General features: G+C 57.1%; 1 protein-coding gene across 6 annotated transcripts in view; it reads right to left on the reverse strand.

The window, feature by feature from the left end:
- Window positions 1-19,009, reverse strand: part of KCNN3 (potassium calcium-activated channel subfamily N member 3) — a 133,180-nt gene that overhangs the window by 99,165 nt on the left and 15,006 nt on the right. The window contains exon 1 of one of the 6 annotated variants that reach the window (XM_077900862.1): window positions 17,914-18,061. The exons of the other annotated variants lie outside the window; for them this stretch is intronic. The gene's annotated coding sequence lies outside the window, so the exon portion shown is untranslated. Of the gene's footprint in view, window positions 1-17,913; window positions 18,062-19,009 lie in introns of those variants that run through there. 6 annotated transcript variants of the gene reach the window in all.

Below are 19,009 nucleotides of genomic sequence, written 5' to 3' on the forward strand. Positions count from 1 at the left end.
ATACCCGACCCCATGCTCCACCCCCTACCTCCCCCCCCAGGTGGAGACAAGGAAGAGCCTCTCCCTGGGGTCTGTCAATCCAACATTCATTTATATGATACAATTCCTGGGCGGGGTCCCCTTTGTGCCAGACAAAATTGTGCTGGGGCCCAAGGGGCAATGGATGAAATTGTTTTCATGAAGTTTCAAGCCCTTCTCACTGCTTGAGCACCAATGGATGTGCTAGAGCTACAGGATGTTTGGAGAGTGCCCTGCCTGCCAGGAGCTTCCCACCTGGCTCACGCACAAGCCCCAACTCTGTGGCCCGTGTGCGGATTCATCCAAGGCAGGGAGGGAGGTCTCCATTCTGCACACAACAGTCTATACCTGAGCCAGCTTTTGCTGAGCCTCCATAGTCCACCAGGTGATGAAGCGCAGCCTGTGGTTGCTGGCCCCACACACACGTGTGGAGGTGTCCAGAGCTCTGGCTGTGGGCACGGAGCACACAGAGCAGACATGCAGACTTCATGCAGGTTCTGTCTTTCGAAGCACAACTGCGTGCCTGAGACACCACCTGACCTAGAGGTTTGACCGACAGAGGGCTGAAGACAGCAAGCTCTGAACTCACACTATCTCAGAACAAGACAAACCTCCCTCCAGGAGCCAATGGGGACAGCTCACACTGTTCTTGAGGCAGAAATGACCCTAACTTCTCCCGCCAAAGGAGCTGAAGGCATCTGGGGAGCATCACACATCCCCTGGGAAGGGCTTGGGATCAGCTACACATTTCAACCTCTAATTTGTTTCTTTTGGCAGAAATGAACTAAAATCAGAATCCAAGTCTATTTCCAACATTTTAGAGGAAGAGGTAAAGGGAAAGGGGCCAGGTGCTGTCTCCCCTCCTTTGAGCCTCTTCCTTTTGTTCTAAAACTCAAAGCTTTTACATAAGAGGCAACTTCCACCTGCTTCTGGGTTTGGGTCAGCTCCAGCCCACAGGGAGACAAGCTCTGCCCTGGAGCAGCAGGACCCTTGCCTCCTTGCAGACTTCCTTGCATTCTACTACGTGTCAATGAAAAATAAACCATTAACAATTTTTAAGAGCTGGAAAACACATCACAAGTCTGGCTGGGCTAGAAATGTTTTCTATTTGTTAAAATGTTGAATTATCATCTTTTCTTTGCTGCCTCAGCTCCAAAGAAGCTTGAAATTGAGATGGTTCATCTGGGGAACAGAAGCCCACTAATTAGATGCCAAACACCACATGGGGGTACCTGCCACCTTGCTCTGCCCCCAGGCTCCCATCCGAAGGGCCAGAGGGGCAGAAAGACTGGGGGGGGGGGGTGTTCCAGTCAAAGGATCAACAACAGAGTAGTGACCTTAATATGCAGGAATGCTTAGGAACTACATCCCCGCAGATGAGTCATTTTTAAAAGCCATTTATTCCTAAATGCCCAACACTATGAGAGTGCTTAAGTAAATTTGAGAATAGCCAGTGATGGAGCACTAGGCAGCCACTTAAAACCATTTCTGTAGAGAATACGTGAAGAGAAAAGACTCATGATATATCAACTGAAATGCCCAGACACCAAAGCTGCATATACAGTATTTCCAATTATTTTTAAATGTTGTACTTTTTTAACATAAAAAAGACTGAGAATATAGTATCACACTATTTAAAGCGTCCTAGCACACAACCTGCAGCATGTGGCTGTATAACCAGCCAGGGAAAGCTGTAGCCCCACAGACACTACGTGACACTGTGCTACATCCAAGCTCTGTGTACAACAGGTGCTTCATAGGTGCTTCTTGAAATTACTTAATAACAAATTGCTTTTACCCAATGTTTATTGAGTACCGACTGTGTACCAGGTCCCAGACGAGGCTTCTCACATGCTCATCCTACATACAAGTCCACAATGTCTCCATTTTACTGATAAAGAAGCCAAGAATCAGAGAGACAAAGTGACTTTTCCAAGTCACACAGCTAACCCTGATTTCAGCTATATACCAGAATTTTCCTATATGCCATTCCTCCCCCGCTGACTGAGACTGTACAGTCATCCTGGCAGAGGTGGCCACAGCCGTCCCCTGGGGCTGACCTCTCAGGGTCAACATCCACCTGTACTACAGCACCACATAGGGGCCTGCCGTGTAAGGTGGGCATCGTTGAGCCACTTTTACAGAGGAGGAAGCAGAAGATCCATGACGTTACCCAATCCAGCAAGGCAGGACTCGAGAACCCAGGATTACTCCAGATCCCGAGCCGCAGTCATGCACCAGCACCCCTGCCCACCCTGCCCTGCTGTGAGGACTCAGGGCCACAGGTATGTCCTCCCCTGAGGCTGTACTTCCCCGAGGCTGTGTGGAGCACGGAGAAGTGTGTTCCCTGCTTCTGCACCAGACTCGTAGCTTCCAAAGACAGGCCTGACTTGTAATGATTACGGTAGATCTTCCCAGAGATGCCCAAGTCCAAAACGTGTTTGGCTCATTGGGACATTAGGCCTGTGGAGATGAAGAGAAGCTTAACCAAGGTAGGGGTGTGTGGGTGCCCCCCAACCAAGCAATGCCCCCCAGGTGTGTACCTGCACACATGCATGCACCTGTGCTCCATTCGTGGTCTCCGCCATGGGCCTGAACTCCTGGGAGGGAAGAGACGATGTTACCCAAAGTCTTCATTTCCTGAACTAAGATCTGCATGTTGTGCATGCAATCTGGGACATCATAGATTTAGAAATGTTTTCTATCGGATAAGGTCAACTTTTCCTTATTTCATGGAGAAGCTCCAAACTTGGCTGATATTCAGCCTCAGCCTAATCCTCCAGCTCCAGAATGGCCATCCTAACCAGACGCTTGCTAATGGACTCCACACAGGAAGGAGGCCTTCCTTGGTGCTGCTTTCTGCCCCCACCGCACCCCTGACTCTCCCGTGCTTCCCATACCAGTGGTTTAAGGTTGCAGCAATTTACAAAGATGCTCCCCAGACATTTCAGAAAAGCACCTGTGGCTGCCCTCAGTGGGCCATTCATTCACTGACCCATTCACCCTATGCGTGTTTACTGCACACATAGCCATGGCCAGGCCCTGTGCTGAGTACTCATGCAATACCAAGGATTCCTCACCTCCTCCACCTCCCCAACCCCCCACCCCGCCTGCTGAGCCTGAATCCCACCAGGCAGATGAAGGGGCAGGTGAGTAGGGCCTGGAGAAGCTGGGCTGGGATGGTCAGAGATGGCTAAGAAGCCCAGTGGAGAGAGAAGGCCTATAGGCAGCCCTTAGGTGACCAGGCATGATGTGTACCAGAGGAGGGGCTCCTGACCATCCATCCCAAATGTGAGATAGGGATGCAGACAGCACCTCTCCCTAGACAAGTTCCTGCTCCACTCACTGCCCCACTGAGCCTGCGGTGTGTGAGGCATATTCTCAGCACAGAGTGAGGCTAAGTGGCCACCCTCCTCTCTGGCCCAAATGCCGGCAGGGACACCATGAGAGCTACCTGACAGGGGCCAGGAGCAGGGCCCTGACCTATGCCCATGGGAAGACAGCCACTCACCCCTTCCCCAGTCTCTGGGTACTGAGCTGGGAGCTCTGATCCTGACCTGGATGCTCTGCAGGGTGGCCTTACATGGAGCAGCAGACCTCCCCACCTCGCCAGGGCAGCCGCACCTCTGCCAGGATGGCCAGCTCCCACCACCAAGGGTGCCAGATCTGCCCACTATGTGCACTGGCTCAAGTGCCATGGTGGAAGCCCCAGAAGGACAGGGGTTTCCAATCCTTCCACTTCCACATCCCCGTGCATAGGGTGTCATCAGGCACATAGTAGGTCAATAAATACTAGTTAAATGTTACCTATTTGAATGCAGTTGGTGCGTTTTTGAGAAGTGTGACGCAGGTGGACACTTCCATCTTGACTTTCCAGATGTGGAAACTAGAGGCGTAGAGTGAAGGCAGCGGCCGACACGGACTGTGTGCTCACTGCGGCCAGGCACTGTGGCCACTGCTCTCAACCCTCCCAGCCACCCCATGGGGCCTGGGGATGCTCAGTCACGTGCCCACCAATCCTGAGCGATGAGAAGCCAGGGACTGGATTCCAGGCCCCAAAGGGAGCTGGACCCACAGGTCTGTGCTCCCTCCACCCAGTGGGTCTCAGGCCAGCCTCCCCAGTGGGACCAATCCCCTGTATCACCTGCCCCCTGACAAGGCTCCCATCATGTCACTGCTGAAGCTCTGTCACTGGCACCACAGACCAGAAAGAGCCTCAGGTCAGGGCTGGGGTCTGTATCATCCCCACACATGCGCAGCCAGGGCCAGGCCCACTGTGGGGAGGGCAGGCGGGGATGTGTGTGGAGTGAAGGAATACAGTGGTCTCCCCGCCCCCAAAAAAAAAAAAAAAACCCATCAAGCTAAATTGGCCTGGGGCATTTCTCTGTGGCCTCCCCTTTGTCATTCCCAGAAGGAGACAGAACCTGATGTCTGAGGGACACCACACAGTTAATAACAAGGACACTCGGGTCTAAGCAGAGGGGACCATGTGATGCTCAGTGAAGCTGGCGTGACGGCCAGGACACCAATTAGGAGGACACAACCCACCGCAAGCCCTGGATCTCCTGCTGCCTGATGCCCCAAGGAAGTAAAAAAGGTCATTGAGGAGACTGTGGTACCAAAATATCAAGTCAGATAGGCCACCCCCAAGGCCACACATGTAATTCCAATTAAGGAGAGGGTTTCCTTTACAAGGTCTGAGCAGAGGGGAGCTGGCACATCATGAATTCTCGACTACGTGCTTATTTATAGTTTACTTTCCTGCCTCACTTCAACATTGGCAAAGACTCCCTGCAATTCAATCAGTTTTTATTACATGCCTGCCACGTGGCAGGTAGGATAGGCACGATGAGGTCTTTCAGACGGCGGTTTGCTGTTTGCCCTGCCACAGCACCAGAAGCTGGCCCACCAAGGACTCTTCTGGACGTGAAGGAAGCACTTTACAAACGTGCGCTGGGGGAGCGGGTGTGAGAAGGCCTCTGGCTCGAGCTCCACGCCATGAATCCAGGGGCGTCTGTCCCCCAAGCCCAGCAGGTGGCTGGCGGTGCAAGGGAAGCCGGCCAGGCACCTCCAGCCCAGGCCATTCCAGAACGGAGGGACCTCGGCCCCACTCCAGAACAGTTCAGTCGGCATCTGCGGGGAGGCCCGGGCACCGAGGTTTTAAATACTTTAGAGACTCTGATGTGCAGACAGGGATGGGGACTGCTGCTCCAGGCTCACAAGAAAATCCTGGAAAGCTGGGATCACCACCACAGCCTCTGAGAGCCACTGTCAAACAGGCAATCATGCACCTTTGTGGAGCCCCAGAATCTCAGCGTGAAAAGGGAATGAGTTAAATACCCCATGACTCTGTGAGAGTCCTCGCATGCAGTCACCCAGTCTGCTTGATTACCTCCAGGGACGGGGAACTCCCTTCCTATCAAGACAGCCCATCTCTATTTTGGAAGGCCCTGACTTTCTCAAAGACCTGGATTCGCCTTCTTGGGTGTGCAGCACACAGTAAAGCTAAACAAACACATGCTTCTGTGAAGCCTCACTCTGACATGTGGCATCGGAGACGCTGGTGCCAGAGTCCTTGATCAGTGAGACACTCCCCGAGACAAACACTCACAGCAGCACAGAACACCAGGCCTGGAGGTCTCCTGAGATCAGCTAGCCACACATGCTAGGCTATGTGTGAGGACACAGAGGCCCAGTGAGGCTGCTTAGCACCTGCCCAGACCAGCCTCAGTCAAAACAAAGCTTCAAACCTGAGCGCTGGGGCATTCCCACCACCCTGTCTTCCCTGTTTGTGTGTTCTCCATATGCCCAGATCTGGTAGTTTTACCCTTGAAGAGATGTAACTTGGCCTCTCCTGAGGTGCAGAGAAGCCCATGCTGGTTCCAGAGATGCCAGGTAGGGCCTGCAGACCATCCCCGCCCCTCACCCCTCACCCTCCCCTTCCCTTCCCTCTTGGGCCCACAGCCCCATCTCTGCTACCCCGACAGGGACAGGATGGCAGAAGCAATGCAAGGACATCCGTACTTCCAGCCTCAACAGAGACTCCACTGTGGGGTTCTCAGCCCACCCCAGCCTGGTGCCCAGAGCCAGGCCCCTTTCTCTCCCTGCACAGGGCAACATCGTCCCCTGAGCCTGGCAATATTGGGCCAAATGAAAATCTTAGGATGCCCAAGAATCCCATATGGTGGGAAAACTACAGCCAGGCTGGCTCCACAGGTGTCCCCGAGGCTGACCAGAGCTTCCCAGACGTCCCTGGAAGGGCCAGCTAGCCCCATGCACCTGCCTTCCTGGCAAGGAGATGAGGCCCAGAGAGGGGCTGTGTCCTTGCATCCTGCTCCAGGCCATACAGCAGCAGTACATGAGGCCAACCCTGCCCTGAGTCCCCCATCCCTGTCCTGGCCGCCTATCAGGACAGGCTGCCCCTGCGCCACTCCACCAGGTCTGGGGCCTGGGCCCTTCCTCCATGGCTCAGGGCAACGCAGGGGACACAGTCCGAACGTACTGTAGGTTCTCCATCTTATTTTTGCTCAAAAGTATCAGAGCTCAAACCTAAACAAAGGGAAATGTTCTGGAAAAATAACCCATGGGCAGAGAAGAGCAGGCACTTGGGGGCAGCCCAGCCCTGGAAGGGCTGCCGTGCGGAGACCCAGCTCTGTGGCCTCCTCACCTTTGGCACCGGCCCCTCAACCATGTGCAAGTGCGGGGCCACATCAGGGGAAGTGGTGCCGACCATGAATACGTCCTTTCCTGACCTCCTCCCTCCCAACTCTGGCACCGAACCGTGGCTGCAGGTGCCGGCCTTCCAGCAGCAGCACCCCAGAGCCACGTCCCAGCCCCTATCTGAGCAAGGTCCCGGGCTGCCTGTCCGTGCGGAGCATCAAGCCTCAGGCATGGCCTGAGGGTCCCCGGGGTGCAGCCCCGCCTCATGCAGCGTGGACAGAACTCGTCCACATCAGTCCCAATTCCACCAGGAGTTTATTCTACCTGCTTCTTTCCTGTAAGTATATGACGTGGCCCCAACCTTACAGCAGGTGCTCACCCCCAAGTGCGTTCACATCGGAGCTGCTCCAAGGCAGGACCCCATGGCTCTGACAGGATGCTCCTCTGGGGACAGACAGCCTCCAGATGCAAAGCCCACCAGGATTTCCTGAGACCTGTGGCCTCTCACACCCATTTTCACCCATTTTCACGTAGGATCTCAAGCCTCACAAGGAACTCCTGTCCCCATTTGACAAATAAGGAAACTGAGGCATGGAATGACTGTACAATTTGGTGAGGTCACAAGGTAAGTGGAGGCCCATGCCCCGTGCTCCCCAACATGCAGGCCCTCCCCCTGAGTCCCACTTGTCCCCAGCCGGCCACAGGGAAGCCAGGCCAAAGCCCAGAGCAGGCCAGCCCTGCTCCGTCCCTGTTGCTAACGTTCACCAGCACAGAGGAAGCATCCTCTCTTGCTTCCAGAGCTCCTATGAGGAAGACCAGACAGTGGACACGGACATGCTCTACCACTGGGTCCAGGATTCTAAAGGGGTGGCCGTGCCCCCCAGTGGCCCTGGAGGCCAGTGTACACTTGCTGCCTGGCATAACTATCAATATGAATAGTAACTACTCCACAGAGTTTCCTGGTCTAGACCGTGAATTGTACCATTTCACTACATACGTACAGAGCATCTGCAGCCAGAGGGTCTAAGAGGCCAGAGGGCCCAGCCCTGCCCTTCTGCCCCACACACCCCAGTGTCCACACCCACCACCAGCAATGGGAGGGCAGGCTTCCTGGTGGCCATGAGCAGACCCCTGGCCACGGTTCCTGCTCCCAGGCTCGTGGACAGACATCATCTTCTAGACAAGCCTCATGAGTGGACCCGGCGCTCATGAGTGCAGTGCCTGTGTTCAGAGTGATTCTCCATCATGCTTTCCTGTTATGTCTGTCGTGGATAATCACATGCCTCTCCTGCCTTCCCTTGCCAACCTTCTCAGCACAGAAGAGGCCATGGTGATGGAGAGGCCCAAATATCAGAATATATTTGCTACCGGATCACTGTGTCCCGGATATTAGCTGAGGGTCTTCCTGTTTACAAAGCATTTCTGGGAGATAGGGACAGGCATTCCCATCTCACAGATAGGAAAACTGAGACTTGGGGTACTCCCACAATGACCCAGGGTCACACAGCTCAGGACCCCAAATCTTCTAACACCGTCCTGCCAAAGCATTGTCTTCTTCACAGACCTGTGAATGTGACCCCTGAAAGTGACCTCAGGTTTTGGGGCAGAACAGAAGGGACAGCCTCTGAGGCCTGCCATGGACTCAGTCCACGAAGAGTCAGCCTATACCTGACCCTTTCCCAGGAACCCCCAGGAGAGCACAGGAAGGATGTGTCCTCCTGACCCTGGGGCTCAGGCTGCCTGAGTCCATGGCAGGAGGAGACCCAGAAGCCCTGTGCTGGCAAGGCCACCACAGGACCCCTAGGGCCCCATCTGGGTGAGACAGGGACACCTGCCACCCAAGGAGCTCATGCCCCAGCTCTACTGTGCCCTGCGCTGGACATAGAATCTTAGCTCAGAGCCAATCACCAAGATCCTCCCGTAGCAGCAAAAAAAAAAAAAAAAAAAATCTTCCCGTAGCCCCAAGCCTCACCACATAGATGGGACACAAGGCACTGGGGGACACAGCTTGCCAGGGCAGAGCCCACCTTCACGCCATGGGGGCCTCACTGGCCATGGCTGGAGCTGCAGCAGGGAGCCAGGTGCTGGGGTGCTGGCTGCCTCCCCTCTGCTGTGTCCCCTCTCCTGCCCCGCCTCGTGCTCCTCACCCACATAGCTTCCTTCCTGCACCACAGGTACCTCCTTGTTTCCCAAGAACAGGGCTGGCAATAGCTGAGATCCCGCAGCCTCTGAACTCCATGGGTAGTCACCCCAGACTCCAGGCTACTCTGTTCAGGGTCTGGATTCTCCTTGTGTCTCTGTCCCCATTACCTGGTACTCGACAAGTACATGGTGAACAAACAAATGGGTAGGTTCGCCCTCTGGGCAGTGAACTGCACAGAGGGTGCGTGGGCAGGTGGGCAGTGCCTTCATCACCTTCCTCATCCCACCGACTTGTTTCCTTGCTTAGAACACATTGTTTAAGCCTTTACATATAACAGCTGTGAGCAAAGACTAGGAAAACAGAAATCCCAAGCAGCCCCCACCAGGCTCCCCACCCTGGAGAAGCTCTGGGACCCAGCACCAAGGCCGACAAGGCAGTGGGAGAAGTGGTGCTCATGGAGGAGAGCCTGTCCCTCCCACCTCTAGCCATTCCCTGCAGGTGCCAGAGGCTGGGGTGGGGTGGGGGGTGCCAGGCTCTTGAGCACCCAGCACAGACAGTGGCACCCCGAACCTGAACCCCATTAGCACAGAGAAGCAGCAGGTCCACACCTCCAGGCAGCCACTCCACTTTAGCTGTTTGTGTCACTTGGGGTCAGGGAGACAGGGGGCCCCAGGAGACTTGTCTCCCTGATGGGGCCCGGCTGGCCTTGGGCTGTGGGGAGCCAGGTGGGCGTTCCTGCAGGGCTGGAGGAGGCCAGGCAGCCTGAGCCCCAGGGTCAGGAGGACACATCCTTCCTGAGGAACTCACCCTGCTCCCTCCAGCTGCCACCAGCTGTGAATGTGGGGGGATAGCTGGAGACACGGGTCAGGTGGCCAGAGGTGCACAAACAAGTAGGGAATAGAGGGTGTGGGGGCCTCACGGAGCGGTGGTCTCAGGTCTGGAGGACGTCAGTGCTATGGTCTGCCCATCAGATGCGCCCAGATTAGTGCAATCAGCCAGCTGTGGGTCCGAACATGGACCTTCACCCTGCACTCCTGAAAGCCATGTGGATTCCACCCCAGGTCACAGAAGGTGCAAAGTGTGCCTCCCAATGGCCTAAATCCCCCTGGGGCTCCAGGGTCTGCAGGATTGAGCCGGACCCCCAAGCAAGGCACCTGCTCACCACCCAACCCCGCTCACAGCACAGCCCTCCCGGCCCGACATTCCGTAGGCAGCATACCAGACCCATCTGTGGGCCTGTGGCTGCCAGTAGCCCCCACAGTGGCCCTCTGCTTCCTCCACTGGGAGCTGGAGCAGAGTGGCAGCCCCCCAGGAGAGCATCAGAGTGCAGTCTGTTTACCAGGCTCTGAGCTCCTGGAGTGTAGGAACCAGGTCATCCTGGGGCTTCTCCTCAACCCTTAGCACCTAGCAAGCTGCCCCATATGTGAGAAAAACCTCCATTAATGCGCGTGGAGTTGATAGTCATGGAGACCTGAGTAGCCCCTGGGCAGCATGGGAAGGGCTTCTTTCCGTTCCTAACAGAGCTGCCCACCTACAGAAGGGCCTGTAGCCTCAGGACACCCTTCAACCCCCAATTTTCTTTCTCCCCTCCCTTCCTCCCCCAACATGAGGGTGACGGGGTCTTGGGCCACAGCCAAGGGTCAGTGTGGTGGGGTCTGTGTGGGGAACATGGCAGCAGAGGCCCCGCAGACGTGGGCAGTGCCTCTGGTCAACGTAGGTGCAGGTCACAGAACGGCGACAGCAACACAGCCGGGCTGGCCACTGAGCTCACCTACCCGTGAAATGAGCCCATCCACACATGGCCGCTGCCAGCAAGGAAGTGCAATTAGCAGCCCTGGGGAAGCAGGGTGATGCATTGCCCACCGCCCCCACCCCATCCAAGGCTCTGCGTGTGCACTTGCAAGATGAGCAGCTCCCATGACGGGAAGGAGCAGTGAGTCCCCAGAAGACCCCCACGCTCTCAGAGATGTGGTTTTATAGACCATTTCCCTTCAAAATTTCTTTTCCCCACCCAGAGTATGAATAGGATATCACACCTGACCGTCGCCAGCTGGTAGGGAGCAAGGTGCCCCATGGGCAAGAGGGTCCCAGGACCTAACCCGCGGGGGGGAAGGATGCACACAAAGTGGGCAGTCCACACATGGGTGACCGAGGGCTGGCCCAGACCTCAAGAATGTTCCACGGAGGGTCACTGGGCTCAGCCAGGCTCAGCTGTCACCTGCAAGGCCAAGGGGTCCTGGCCACATGCCCGGGGCAGACCCACAGCAGACAAAGCAGTCCTGGCCACCCCGAGAGCATTTGCAGGGCCCTGGCTACCAGAGGAAGTGTTTGGGCTGATGGAGAACAGAAGCAGACAGGACTCGGAGCGGGGAGCTGTCTGGAGCTGCCTCACAGACCTGTCGGCGGCCACCTGCTCCTGCCAGCACCGGCAGAGGCTGTGGAGGGCTCCTTGGTAGTCGGGGGTTTCTAGACGCAGCTTAAGAACCGAGCAGGACCAGCATTAGAAACTGTACTTCCCTGTTTGGTTTATCTATTTGTCTCTTGTAATTTATCTAGTATTTCCCAAAAGGTCACTGGGTGGCGATTTCAATATTGTAAAATTTGTAGAGATGCTCTAAAAGAAATGTACAAATTCCACAGGTTTACACTGGCTTAAAGATAATATATTTTATTAAAGGCATCTGTTCTGAGTACACTTTGGGTAGGATTTGGTGACCGGCTGGTTAGAGATCCAAAGAGCCTGTGCTATTAGAAGATCCACCGTGTTTCGGGGGCAGTAAAAAGAAGTCAAAGACGTTTGCCCAGGAAGGATTTGTGGATGGAGGAGAAAGTGGAAAAGTGGTGTATGACTCATAGAAAGCTACGCAGCCCCCTGCCTGGAGTGGGGACCCCCTTCTTGTTTCCCCTCATTGCACCCATCTGCTAAATCTAATCTCTGCCATTCAAGGAAAATGAGCAAGGAGCGACTGCCTGAGGGAGAAAGACCCCAGCCTGGCGGCAGAACCCTCTCCTCCTGCAGGTCAGCCCAGCCGACGCACGACCTCCACCGGACGGCTCAGGTCTGCAGAGCCTCAAGCCGCCCAGACCCTTCCGGCACTGTGTCCCCATGGACACCCTGCCCAAGTCCCCGAGAGCAGGCCACCAAATCGAGCCCAGGTCCCCCCTTCATCCCACAGACCCGTGATGGCAGCTCCAAACTGTGCTGATCATCGGTGTCCCCTGGGGAGTTTCTAAAGACCCTGACACCCGGGTGGCCCATGGGCCTTTGACAGCAGGGGGCAGGAGCCAGGAGCCAGGTGGAAGCAGCTTAGAGATCCCCAGGTGATCCCAAAATGTAGCAAAGTTTGGGAATCACCGAGGTATGTGCTATTGTGACCAAGGAAACCGATCCTCAGAGCAGCCAAGTCCTTGCCTCTAGTCATACTGCACAGAAGCCATGGGGTCAGCATCCCGGTCCACACCTGTGAGTCCCAGAAAAATCTTTTTGATCTACCAGGTCTTGCTCTCCCACTTGGCCCCCACCCCTCCCACCTATCCAAGCACCCCCAGACAAGAACCCTGTGAGCTTGGCGCCTTCCTCCTCTGATGACCCCGTTTCAGTTCTCTCCAGAACAAAGCCCTGGCATGAGAGGACCCTGAGAGCATGGTGAGGCACAAGGGAAACATTCAGAAGTCCACATGTGGCAGTGAGTGCCTTCCCCTCTCTGATCCCCAGACCTCCTATCCTTGGGTCTGAGAAAGTGTGGGTGTGGGAACACACAGGGAGCCTGGCCAGGCTGGAGATGTCAGTGGGCTCGTCTCCTAGCTTCTGAAATCACAGCCACACCTGCCACACCTGCCCATCCCAACCACGACCCCTGGAGCAGGACCAGTACCCCACCCAGGACCACCCCTCGAGGAGGACAGGATGGAGCTGACAATATCTGGAGTCACCCTGCCATCTGGAAGCCCCCCACCCCTGCCCCAACCCACTGACCTGCAGCCCATACTGGTGTCTTCCCAGGTGCCACACAGAATCTGGCCTGGGGGATGGTCAGGGCCACCCCTCTGTGAGCCTTCCTGCCCTCCCGTAATTACTTTGTTCCTGGTCCACACCTCCCTCCTCACACACCATCTGCTCTCACCCCTGTTACCACAAGACCCTTGAGCTAAGGGCCTGGGTTGGTGTCAGCAGAGGCACAAAGCATGGTGGTCAGGAGGTCTGGCTTAACCCCACCTGGCTACTCAGGGGCAGGGACACCAAGCCTGCACTCACAGATGTATACTTTTGAGCACTGGCCTCACAAAGTGCCATGAACATGGAATGAGATGCGTGTGTCAAGTGGCTCAGCACGGGGCCTGCCCTTGGGGGCGGGGGGCTCAGTAACCAACAGCCCTGCATGCTGCTCCATCTGAACCATCCACAGCCCCCGTGAGTCCTGGCCCTCAGCGCGGCCCCCGATCTCCAGGAGGAACTCCACTGAAGGCCTACCCACCTGCAGTCCTGGTGGTCCGCTCAGCCTCCATGGGGTTGGATGGCTCCCCCAGAGCTGGGCTCGCCCCTGCAGCCACCATGCAGCCTATCCCCCCTTGTATAGAGACGCGTCCCCAGCTTTCCAGGCATCAGGCCTCACACTCCCTTCTCTCGACCTCAGCCCCCATGAGGTCGGAAGCTCTCAGCAGGTGAGAGACCAGGGAGGCAGGGAGGGACCTGCAGAGCGTGGGGCCTGCTTGGCAGCCAGAGGCTGAGATCCTGGCAAGCAATGCCTGGAGTGGGCAGAGGGCAGCCGGGGAGGCCACACTTCCTGTGGCACCTAAGGACATTCCAGATGGCGCCCCATAAGACAGACACGCTCTCAAGTGCCATGGCCATTGAGGACTCCCAGTTCCACCTGTGAGGTCAGCTCCCAGCCGAAGGCAGCTCTCAGCCAAGGCAGGGGTCAGACAGTAGGCCAGCAAGGCTGGCCAGGAGAGAGGAGGCACCCCACACACTCCTCCAGGCACCCCAGGATGAACCCTGGGGACTGCACAGGTTTGCGTGATCCATGCGTTATTAAACTAACGTGTTCTGACAAGACTTCATAAAGCAATTTTTCTCCCTTTAATGGAGAGTAAGACCCAAGAGGAGAGACATCTCCTGTCCTTTCCTCATTCAACACAAAGATAGTCCCAGAATGTTGGGTCAGGGACTGTGCAGGTGACAGGACCCTGGGACGTGTTGTGTGGGGGTAGTTGGCCGAGGTGGGGAGAGCCTGGTAGCAGGCAGGCCAGTCCCTAGGGGTCAGTGGAGGCAGAGGCTGCAGGCAGGACACCTTCAGGGCACTCTGGGTCCCTGGCTGGCGGGTCCGAGGTCCTCTGTCCACGCTTGTAGCTTCTCATATTGTTCAAAGTGTTCTCACCTCCCCCCCCTTGGCCCCACAATAAGCCAGTCCCGTCGGAAGGCAATATCCTTAGCCTCATTCTAGAGATGAGGCCCAGGATCCCTGGGTGGCGCAGCAGTTTGGCGCCTGCCTTTGGCCCAGGGCGCGATCCTGGAGACCCGGGATCGAATCCCACATCGGGCTCCTGGTGCATGGAGCCTGCTTCTCCCTCTGCCTATGTCTCTGCCTCTCTCTCTCTCTCTCTCTGTGACTATCGTAAATAAATAAAAATTTAAAAAAAAATAGAGATGAGGCCCCAGGGCAGAGGGCAGCAGCTGCCCACGGGGCATCAAGCATGGGCCCTCACATGCCTTCCACCACGGCGCAGTCAGGGCAGGCAGGCAAACAGCTCTCCGTGCCCAGGGCAGGCATCATGGGTCAGCCCCGGCACTGTCCCCACTCTCCCCATCAGGCCCAGACTGTACCTGGGAATCCTCCTGGTGGTCAGAACCAGCTGTTCAGGGTTGACACACACCCAGACAAAAACTGCCTGCTCCTTCTGGCATTGCGCCCTGCCAACACCCCACATCCCACTGACGCCACCGTATGCCCCTAGCTTCCGGGAAGGGCCCCAGGGCTCCCCAGGGCTCAGCCCAGCCACATGCCAGCCCGCCCCTGGTTGGAAGCAGACGCACCTGCCTTGGGGAGCAGATCACAAGAGGGACGCCACCCCCAGACTTCCCAAGGTCTCTGCTCCCCTGCCTGTGGGGGTCCCCACCCAGGTACACTGAGGCCTGTGCTGACAAGCACTCATCCCTTCACAGACAGCCGACCACAGGTGTCTGGCTCCAGAGCAGACCTGGACCTTGCTGCCCTCAGGCAAAGAGCCCTCCAAGGGGTCAGGTGGGAAGGGGGCCCAAAATGCCATCCTGGGCACAGAGCCTCACCGAGCCCCGGGTACACTGCCCGCCTTGGCCGCTGCTGAGCCTTCCAGCCCAGAGAGAGATGCTCCCACAATCCTCCATGTGGGCCCTCCCACAACCTGCTTCAATCTCAGTAATAAAACCCTGAAAATGCTCGTTTTGATCCTCATGCACATCCTTGCCATGCAACATGGAGAAATGTGAATCACAGTCCATCTCGTACCATGCATCCTGGGGAGCCCCCCACACCAGCCTCCCAGGCCAAGGGCTTTCCTTCTGGAAGGGGAGGGCCAGTCTGCCAACGCAGGACATGCCCTCTTCCTGCCCACATCCTAAGGGCCTGGCCAGGCCTCCACAGCCACTGCCCACATGCCTCACCCCTACCCTGCCCTCTTTCCCCTTTCCTGCAGGGGTCTCCAGGCCCCAGACCCCCAGGCGCCGCAAGCCTGAAATGTCCTTCCCCACATCCCCTGCTGCCTCTGCTATGGGAAAGACCTCTCCACACCCCAGGCCCAGGGTTAGCGCCTCCTCAGGAGAATCTTATCTCGGACTTACTGAGAAGAGCTGCTGTAGGCTGATAATGAGAAGCAGACTGACTTTTTTACTCAGTTGTATTTATTTTTCTACACTCTCTGCATACAACGTGCCCCTTGTGTCGCCCCCAAGCAGACCACAGCCCCACCCCACCCCGGGCACCCCTGCCTGCAGATAGCAGCTACCTCTCCACATACAGCCAGGCACCGGGTGGAGAGGCGGCCGAGGAGGGCTTGCCAGGCCACAGACCTGAGAGGAAGCCCAGCTCTCTGCAGAGAGCCCTTCGGGGCAATTCTCCCCTCAGCTTACTGTGCTTACAGAGGAGAGATGCGTGTAAGTTAGGTGCTCTGCTGTCCCTAGTGCTGCCTATCTATCTAGACCCGTCGCGGGGCCATGAGGCAGGCACCACAGCAGCCCCCAGCCCCAGCCCCAACCCCACAACTGCCCACACACATGGCTACTGAGGCAGATACCCTCATTGCCTACCCTGTGCCCTGGGCTCGCCTTGCCCACCTGCCTCCCCTCTTTCATCCCTTCACAGACATTTGCCCAGAGCCCCTCAGTGCCTGGCACTGGGGGGACCCACACCTCTCACCTCATAAGAGACACTGCCCTTCAGGGAACCCAGGCACCTGCCCAGATCCTCCTGATAGAAAGGGGCAGAGCCAGCGGGAATATAGGTCATGGATCCCAAATCCAGGCCTCCTGCCCCTCTGGAGCCTGAGCTGAGCCAACCTCTGGACCGAGGCTGGGCTGCCACACTGCCCTCACTCCTGAGAGCACGCTGGGTGTCCTGGGGACCTAGGAAGGGTCAGTCAGTCATGTGAACACACTAGCAGAAGACTCTAGTGTGGCCGGACGCCCACAGGGCATTCTCCTGGGAGCCCGAGCCCCTCAAAGCCAACACATCCATGCCCAAACTCAGTATCGCCACCACTTCCCAATCTCTGTCTCTTCAAAAGGCAGCAGGGCCCTGCCCCAGTCACCCCCCACCCCCCAGCCGTTCTCATCAGGAAAATATACTGCTCATTGGGGGAGTGAAGAACAGCTCACCTATGTTCTCATTAACTCCCTCACACAGCCCCCCTGTGGGCCAAGCATCCGACCGCAGTTCACACACAGAGACTGAGCTTCAGGGGGACTGGCGGCTGGCCCACCAGCACCAGAGCCGGCTCTGTCACACAGCCTGCTGGGACTCCTCCCAGTCTCTGCACACCAGCAGGAGAGGGGTGACCCCGTCCTGAGGGGCCCTGAGCTGGCGTGGCCACTCTCTGGGTCAGGCAGGCTGCGGGGGCCTCACAGCTCCTCCAAGAAAGGGCCGGGCTTTGGGCAGAGCAAGGAGGGAGTCAGACCACAGGCCCAGCCTCAACCCTCACACACAGCCTGGCTACCCAGGGCAGACACGACTGGCGCCCACCCCACCCCTCCCTCCACCCCTTCTCTGGCACTACCACAATACCCTTCCAGCCAGCCTCCCTGCCTCAACCTCCCCACAACTTGGCCCCTGCAGTGGCCTGACCACTGCACTGCTCACAGGCCTCCCATCACTCTCTGTGTCCTTATACCCAAATGCCAACTCTTGCCCTGCCTGGCAAGGCCCCCATGACCATCTTGTGTTCTCAACACTTCCAGGAAAGCCTTTCTCCTCCATCTCTCCCTGAGAACACCTGGCACTGTTCAACCTTGGGCCTTGGCCAGACACTCCTTTCAGCTTGGAACACTCCTCTCTTTTGCCTCACAAAGCCCTACCATCCTTCACGGCCCAGTGCAACCTCCTCCCAGTGTTACCTCCTCCGAGAAGCCTCCAGACATGAAGAGTCACAGGCGTGCCCTCAACACCATGCTGCACCTGCCCCAGGCTGCTTCACCTCAGGACAGGTGGCAGCCTGACCCCTCTCTACCATGAATTGTCCACCTCCATGCCCCCTAATTCCAGGCCAGCGCCTAGCAGAGAAGGGGCATCAGCGAACACCTGCCCAACAGAGTATCCTCAGAGCCTCAGCACCCTGGTGTAGACCCTTCGCCAACAGTGGGTCCTGTCATCCCCAGGGCCAGTCTTGAGCTCAGAACAAACACTGAGTTCCTGAGGTGGCCACTGAGGAACTCTGGCCCACTCACCCCAGATGGATCTTAGCAATGCCCAGGCTGGCACACTCAGCTGTTCCCCCTGCCAGGAAACAGCGGGGGGTCCACACCCACTGCTGCTCACCCAGCTCTGTCCCCACTCACACAGCAGAATGAACAGCCCTGCATTGTCCTAAAAATTCCATCTCCCCCAAATGGAGACCAGCTCTACCTGTTCCCGGAGACACAGCTTAAGAGGCCAGATGGGACAGATCTGGGAGGGCACCAGGTGGGTGACCTTGCAGGGGCAGAGGGCATCCTGGGCTCTCCCTCCCCCAGAAGTCTCATCAGGGCTGCAATAGAAAGTCTAGGATCCCACTGGCTGTCACTGTCAGCAGGGCACAGCCCCCTGGGCAGCCCCCAGGCCTTGAGTGGCTGCAGAGATGGTGCCACACATCATGGATCACCAATGACTGACAGACCAACCAGCCCAGCAGGGAGGCAGACACAGACCAGAGAAACAAGGAAATGTCCAAGTCCAGTCTTGACCTAGGCCTTGCACTCCTGGCCCAGAGCCTGGTGACAAGGGCTGCTCCTGAGCAAAGCGGGGGAGCTGGGCTGAGAAAGCACTGACCAGCTCTTACTTACCCGAGAGCCTGTGACAGTGAGTCCTCCAGCGCAGGGTCTCCCAACCTCAGGGACATTGGGGGCCAGGTGATTCTTCACACTGGGAACGCCCTGCGGGCTGTGTACCAGCACCAGCACCCCCCTCCACAACATCGGCCTCCTGTGAGGACCAGCAATGTGGGTGGGCATCGCTAAGTGCCCCTCTGTGGACCAGAGTCCCCCCAGCTGAGAAGCCCTGATCTAGAGGCACAGAGTCAGGTCCCCGGTGTCACGGTGCGGGGATCCCCATGTTCTCTCTCCCCCTTTCTTGCACCACATCAGATGGCCTCCTCTGCTCCATCCCCTCCCTGCGCACAGGCCCTCCTTGGGCCCACGGACAAAGAAGGGGAATCCACAGGTGCCATGAGCCAGCTGACTAAGTGTCCAGTCACTGGGCCAAGCCCCTGCATTAACACCAATTCGCAAAACTGCACAGCAGGCACCACCACACCCTTCACCAGACGGGCAAATGGGCTCAAACATTAAATCACCAAAGTGCCATGGCCAGTGGGGGTCAACGTGCAGATCTGGCCTGCGGGCCTGGGCTGTCAGAACCAGGGGCCATGGTCCACAGGTCCCGAGACATGTGCCCTCCAGGCCCAGGAACCAACATCAGGAGACAGATGGAGCCCCTCATCATGGGCCCTTTCCTGCCTCCCCTC

This window comes from Canis aureus, chromosome 6 (genome assembly GCF_053574225.1).
Source record: "Canis aureus isolate CA01 chromosome 6, VMU_Caureus_v.1.0, whole genome shotgun sequence".
NCBI classification, from domain to species: Eukaryota; Metazoa; Chordata; class Mammalia; order Carnivora; family Canidae; genus Canis; species Canis aureus.